This window comes from Durio zibethinus, chromosome 6, assembly GCF_047325235.1.
Source record: "Durio zibethinus cultivar Kanyao isolate XHJ-2024 chromosome 6, ASM4732523v1, whole genome shotgun sequence".
Taxonomy (NCBI): Eukaryota; Viridiplantae; Streptophyta; class Magnoliopsida; order Malvales; family Malvaceae; genus Durio; species Durio zibethinus.
The window spans coordinates 11,229,009-11,236,952 of NC_143167.1; positions in this window are offsets into that span (position 1 = coordinate 11,229,009).

The following is a 7,944-nucleotide window of genomic DNA, read 5'->3' on the forward strand; positions in this document are numbered from 1 at the left end:
GAAAACTATTTATGAAACATGTCATTCATTTATTTGTCATCACTCAAATTAGTGACAGACATGATACATTTCTTTGGTTCATTCAATGAATGTTCATTTAGTGAAGGATAAGAAAAATGGGTCTTTATTATTAAAAGAAAAAGGTAAGGTCAAGAACAACTCAAAGGTGAATAAAGGTAAAATAATGTGATTCATTCAAATAAGACACTAACATCCAAAATAATGATCGTTTAGGTAATTTTAAACTCAAATTCAAGATCAACCTTTAAAAACACATTCCATTATTATCTTCAATCTTTAAGCTATCATTATCCTCATTTCGGGGACCTCCACATGAATTTATTTTTTCAAATTTTCATCTTTACTTAAATCGCATTTTTAGGTTTTTTGTCTAAATCTTCCTTTTTTCTCCTTTTTTTAAAATTTTTTTTACTTCTCTTTTTTGTTTCTTTTTTCCCCTTTTTTTTGTTTGCTTTTTCCTCTTTTTTTGCATACTTTTTTCTCATTTTTCCTTCTCTTTCTCTTTTGTTCATCAATGACACTTTGATCAAAGCTTTAAAAATCCAATGATAAATTTATCCCGGTTCAATTCATGATCCTCCAGATCAAGTATTCACATTTAATTGAAATGAACTTTTAAGGGACGTAACGTAGGCTAAGGTAAAAGTAACCAAAGAAATGGATAAAACAAGCCGAAATTGTATTTATAAGGTAATCAAACCAAGGATCATTTCTTCATGTGGAGCATATTGGCATTTTACACTAACAATTTCTCTTCACTTTCCTTTCCTTTTTTTTTATTCTTTTTATTTTTTTGTTTTTTTTTTTGTGTATGTGTGTGTGTGTGTTTTTTTTTTTTTTTTTTTTTGCTAGTGGAGCATATTGGCATTTTGTCCCATCAATTTTTTTTTCAAGAAAATCAAAAGGGTTTTACCCTTGAAATTACTAAATATAAACAGACTTTTTGACTTTGCTTCTCAATGTAAGGGTGATCCTTGGTTAAGGTTCTTTAAAAAAAAATTTTAATAGGCTCAAATAAGGTAGCAAGGGATAATTTTATTTTTTGAAAGATAGAAGAAAGATGGCCATGTTTCATTTTGAATATGAATACGCTCAATGAAGAATAGTTATTGATTAAGAGTAGATTTACGAATGGACAATTGCAAAAAATGTATATTGCATCACTTTTGAAAATCTTCTCCAATTTTATCCTTTTATTCAGTAGTCCCAATGGACCAACAATCCTGAATTTATCAAACAAATAGTGTTTTCAAAGTCGAATCCTAAATTATTATCATAACTATCTAAACGTTCATTATTTGGAATCAAAGCATGGATATGGGCAAAAGGTATGAGAGGGTAAAAATAGATAATGGGTATTCACACAAAAAAAAATCATGAAAATACATCAAGCATGTCACTTTATTAAAATGATGAAAAACAAAATGAAATCCAAATAATAAAAGAACATCCATATTCTCAAGTAGTTTAAGATGATAAGTAATGCCAATCAACCTCTCCCAAAATTATATCCTTAGATGATTGAGCGACAAGTTACCACTGGCATTGGATACAATGTTTCTAATAGTATCGAAACTTATCAGCCTTTCTTTGATCAAATTTTGCACCATACGTTTCAAAAAGATACAATTTTTAGTGGAATGGCTCGCGACCCCAAAATGGTTGTCACAGTGAGTAGTGGAGTCATACCATTTGGGATAGAAAAGTTCAAGTGGTTTTACAAGAATGGGAGCAATCATATGGTTCCTGTAAAGCTCTTAATATAGTTTAATATAACTCATGGGAATAAGGTCAAATGTAGGCTTTTCCCTATTCCGTGATTCTTGCACCCTACTTACTGGGGTAGTGGGATGAATGAAAGGCCTAAGAAGGGATGGATAAGAAGATCATGGAGTTGATTGGTAGAGTGCAGCAAAAACATGACTTACAGAAGAATGATATGTGGGATAAGTTGGTTGAGGGTAGTTTCTGGATTGCTGCCTATTGAAACTCATAATTTGAGTCTCACTTTCTTTTTTTTAGGCATCTTTTTAGCAACAAATGATTCTCTTTCCTCTAGTTTGTCACTTTTGATTGCATTTTCAATTATCTCTTATGAAATCACCATATCGATAAAATTCTAAGTCACGTTTCCTATCATTTTCTCATAGTATGGTGACTTTAAAGTGCTTACAAATAGCACTATCATTTTTTTATTCATTAAGAGAGATTGTACCTGAGCAACTATATCTCACCATCTTTGGACATATTTCTTAAAGAATTTAGATACTTTTTTTTCATTCTTTTCAAGGAAAGGTGATCAAGAGCCATGTCAATGATGTGGCGGTACTAATTAATAAAGGATCAAGCCAAATCTTTCAATGACTTTATACGAATTATGTCTAATTGAACATACCTCCTTGCAGTAGACCCAGTCAAGCTATCTTAAAAGATATACATGAATAGCTTCTTGTTCTTAGTATGCACTACTATCTTGTGATAGTACATTATGATATGTGTGATGGGACACTTAATACCGTCATATTTCCTAAATTCCAGTACTTTAAATTTGGATGGAATTACCTTGTTTGGTACTAAATAAAGCCCTACTACATCTATAAATTCATAGAAATCAATTCCTTATACGGCCCACAATCTTTTCTCGATCCTATTCGTGGCTTGATCAATCTTAGAATTTTCTAAAGGCACAATTGCTTGCAGCTTTTCTTTCTTATTTGTCTCATCCAGAATAGGGAGTTGAATGGGTTCAGTTGCCTTTTTGGTGAAAGTAGGATTATTATAACTCTAGATGTTCTTATGACAGAGTGCATAAGTCATTCTCGGGTAACTGTAATTTAGAATGGTTGCCTGTTGTGGTCAAAAAATTAGGACAATTTGAGTCTGATGTGTATCGAAACCTAAAGGATATATTGATTCAGTAGCTTTAGGTGAGGTATCTTCCTCTATTGCCTTTCCTCTGTTTTTTTTCTAGAGCTTCTAGAATTTTGTTTAATTTTCCTTCAAGTATCTCTTGGGCCTTTTTTATCATTTCGAGATGGCATGCATTATCTTGCTTCATTTTTCTAGCTTTAGCCCAAGTGTAATACTAGTGTTGAGCTATCCTCAAACTTTGATTTTCCATAATTAGGTGCAAATTTAGAATGATGTTTATAGAACCATCAAACTATGCATGAAAATGAATGTGATGATACATGAATGCATGCATACATAATGAAAAATGTTAGTAAGCATAATATGCAATCTGTATGTATGTTTATTAATATACACAAGAAGAAAAAAAATAAAAAGAAGATAAGAAAATTGGGTAGTCACCTCAATAAAGAATAAACACTATGAAGCAAGTAAAATAATGACATGACCCTAAATTTTGAGTTAACTATAAAGGGTGGAAAGGCATGGCTCTATCTATGATTAGGCTCTTAAAGTTAACTATATGTGGTTTAGATTACCTCTAAAGGGTTCTCATATTATTCTTTACATTATAGTCCATCACAGACTAGTAAAACACCCCGATCCTCGTCCATCATAGGCTTCAAGCATAAAGGGTTCAATTTGAGTGGGAGTGTTTCACAGGCCCATGCGAGACATGAAATCGCACAAAGGCATAGGTACTTCACTCCTTCTTAAAGGTAGAGCTTGGGTGGAGAGTTTTATGTTATGTACATGCAAATGAATGATAGATATATACAATAAATAAATAATTGAGCAAGTATAAGTAATGAAAAAAAGTAAAAAAATAAATAAGTAAACAAGTATAAGCAATGAAAAGAAAAAAATCTCAAATTTATTAAGCAAAGCTTGGATAATAAGAAATCATTTACTGGTACGACTCTTGATGTTTCTAGCAGAGTCGTTAAACTATTATAACGTATAGATCCATTGACCTACTACTAGATATAAGTTAGAAGAGTCGCCACTAATCTTTTTATTCAGGTGTGATTGACCACCAATTGAATTTGATCTGTAAAACCAGATTTTAGATTCGCGAGTACAGTTATTTGTGAAAAAGATTATAGCACCCTCACAGCGCCTATCCCAAGGATTGTACCAATTTGATTTCAAATTATCTAAGCCTTTAAAAATATTTATACTTTTATCAAAATATTAAATATTACAAAATTAGTCTTAAAATTATCCCAATAGTTTGTAGTAATTTAAGATAATTCTCTCACTTCAAGAGATTTGTAGAGACTAGGGTCATACTTTGAATAAGCTACATTGTCAGATTTATTAATTTATTTTATTTCAAAAAAATTAGTAAAGTCTCCTAATAGTTTGGTAGGACTTACTTTGAAGTAGATCTCCTAATATTTTGATGAGATTTTATTGTAAAAATATTTTTAAAAAATTTTGAGAATTTCATTAAGTCTCCCAATAGTTTGATAGAATTTAATTTGAAACAATCCTCCGATAGTTTAAAAGATAAAAATTATTTTATTTATTTATTTTATTTTTTAAAAAATGATTCATGAAATTTGCTAATAGTTTGGTAGAATTCATGAATTTATTATGTAAGGATCTTTATTTGAAAAAGATTTTTTTATTATTGTTTTATTAAACTTATTTGAAAAAGTTTTTTTTTTATTTTTTGAAAAGATTTTTTTAAATAAAAATAAAATAAAATAAAATTTAAAAATAAAATAAAAATGAAAAAAAGAAACTTGTGATTGGGTCAGGTCAAAGTATGAGTTAGCGCACAGGTCGACGAGTCAAGGCATGAATCCTACACTGCCAAAACAACACCATTTTGGAGTCAAGATATAAGCCAAGTCTCAGCGTTTTTTCTCAGAACCCCCTCTGCTTTCTCTCTGACTAAGAAGCTCTAACTTTTTTCTAGAATTCCCAAGAAACCCGCCAAAAAAAATAATTGAAAATTGAAAATCTCATCGATTTCTAAAAATGTCACCAGGAATTCAACTGGAAACTGAAAAACCAATCGGTTTCTGGAAAATTAGCTGGAATGTGACCAAAAAATTCAATCAATCGTCAAAAAATTCATTGAAAAATTCATGTTCTTTTCAAAAACCCATATTTCCTAAAAAAACCCTAGAAATCCTGAAATTTTTCTAGCTTCCACAAATTTTGCCTAGATTTCTTTAGAAAACTACCAAAAAACTAAATCTAAGCCTAAAAACCATAATCTAAATTGAAAAATTTTCATCAAACCCAGAATTTCCAAAATCAAAGTCCCAGAAGCCCGTATTGCCCAAAAATTTTTCAGAACATCAATTCTCTTAAATAAATCAGCCATTTCCCCAAATCTATTCCTTGTGTGTGTTTTTTATAATATTAGTGCAATTTATAGGCAACCTTAGAACAAATTTAGAAAATGGATAGAATCAATTCAGGCTTGAATCCTAGGATTAGATTCTGCCTGAACCCTAAATTAGGTCTATATTCCTTACTAATTTTATGGGTTGAATCTGTAAGCCCGATTATGCAATAAATCCTTTGACTGAGTTGAATCCTTTTGAACAAACTTCAATTTTTCAAATTCACTACGGATTCAAAATAAAAAAGGAAAGAGGAAAAAATAATAATAATATATTATAGTATCATAATAATAATATAATAATAATGATATAGTATACTATAATATTAGTAATAATAATAAAAATAGTAAAAATAAAATTAATCTGATTAATTTCAAACACAGATGGGTGTTTACATTATCCACATGGATAATATTTGTAAATATGTTAGTTTTTCATTAATTGACTGATACATCACTAATTTTATTAAAATTATGAACTGATATAAGTAGATTGATAATCGGATTGGAAGTTGAAGTTATTGACTACAAATTTTTTTAATTTAAATACCATATTGGATTTTTTTAATAATTCAAAACCTATATAAAAAATAATCGTTTGTGAGCGATAACATTTTGGTACTAGTTCAGCACATCTGACTATTTTGAAAGTTAAAGGTTTTTGTGTCTTATTCCTCTACTTAGAAAATTGAAAAAAGTAATTGAGCTCTTAAAAATTTTTTATTCAAATTTCAAGATTTTTTATAATTTTAATTTTCTTTTGTCACTAATTTAATTTTAAAATTTTGAAAATCTCTCAAAAAATGAAATCTTTCCTTAAAATTTCTTGTCTAAACACAATAAAAATTAAAAGTTTCCTATTAATAATCTTGAAAAATTACCAAAAAAACAAATATCTTCTATTCTTAAATTCTTAACTTAAATATTCACAAACTCATTTATATCCCAAAGGCCCGTGCCAAAAGAAAAAAGTAGATAACTTTTATTATTAAGAGTTTTTAATAAGTTAACCCTATTAACAACCTTAAAAATTACAAATAATAATAATAATAATAATAATAATAATAATAATAATAATAATAATCTATTCTTGCCAAAATACCTAAATTGTCAATTTCAATACTCACAAATCCATTTATATCCCAAAGACCCTTGTCAACAAAAAACTTTACAATTAACTTTTATCTTCACTATAGGATAGATAATCATCGGACTGAATAATATATGTTGAAAATAAATTAAAGAAACATTAAAAGTGATTAAAATAATTAAAACCTTATTAGCATATATAATTCTTTAGATGAAAACAGATAATATAAAATAAATACATACAATGATAAACAAATAAATCATATTTGATTATGTATTCCACTAAAATAATATCATATCTCTACTTTTAAACGTATAATGTAACATTTATATTATGATTTCATGATATTTAAAATTAATAATGTTAAATAAAATAGATGATTTATCAATCATCCACCGATAACATGGTGACACGTTACATATTTTATTAAATCATCTTGCCTCGTAATCAGTTGAAATCCTATTAAAATGTATGTGCGATGCTGACATAACACCTACATAATTTTTTGTTTTGATGGTTTTGATATTTCCAAAATGTGCAATTCAATCCCTGCTATCAACTCTAACTCTAGCCTCCTCCGGCTAAATTCGACCAGTGATTGGTCAAGTTCGATTTGAATGAGAGGAGAGAAAGAAAAAAATAATAAAAAATGTTAATTTTTCAGAAAAACTTGAACTAAAATTTATTATTATTATTATTATTATTATTATTTAAATAATTCGATTATTATCATCGTAAAAAATCTTATGTTTAATAAGTTATTAAGGTCCTAAAGGAAGCTAACAACTGGTGTCGAATTTTTCATCTAAAGCCCTAGACTTGGCAATTCTTGTTCAAATCCTAAAAATGAGTATAACACGTTTAATATATATATATTATATGATACGATTAATATATGTAAAATTAATTCATTTAAATATAATATAAATAAATATAAATAATCTGAATATATAAAAATAAATACGATTAATATGAATTTATACAAATATACACAATTAATATGAATTTATACAAATATACACAATTAATATGAATTTATACAAATATACACAATTAATATGAATATATATAAAAATATAATTAAAATAATAAATAACTACAAACTATCAATTATTTACAACTTAATAAATATGATTTATTAATAATATAAAAAAATACTTACATATTAAAAAAAATAAAAAAACTAATATTTATTTAATATGTATTTAATATATATAAATTTAAATTTATATTACATAACTATATTAATTTTTAGTATCACATTCAAAATGATAAACAATTAAAGATTAAAGAATAAAATAATAATATATAAAACTAATATTAATATTAATATTTATATTAATATTTATATTTATATTTATATTGTATTTATATTATTAATATAAAAAATAATTTTATAATAATTATTAAATGAGCATCATAATTAAATGTTTAAAATAATTTTTATATAATATTAAATAATTAATTATCATAATCAAAAAATTAAAAATTAAAATAATTTTTATATGTTCATATTAAATTAAAATAAATATAAAAAATTTGTTAAACATATTAAATATAT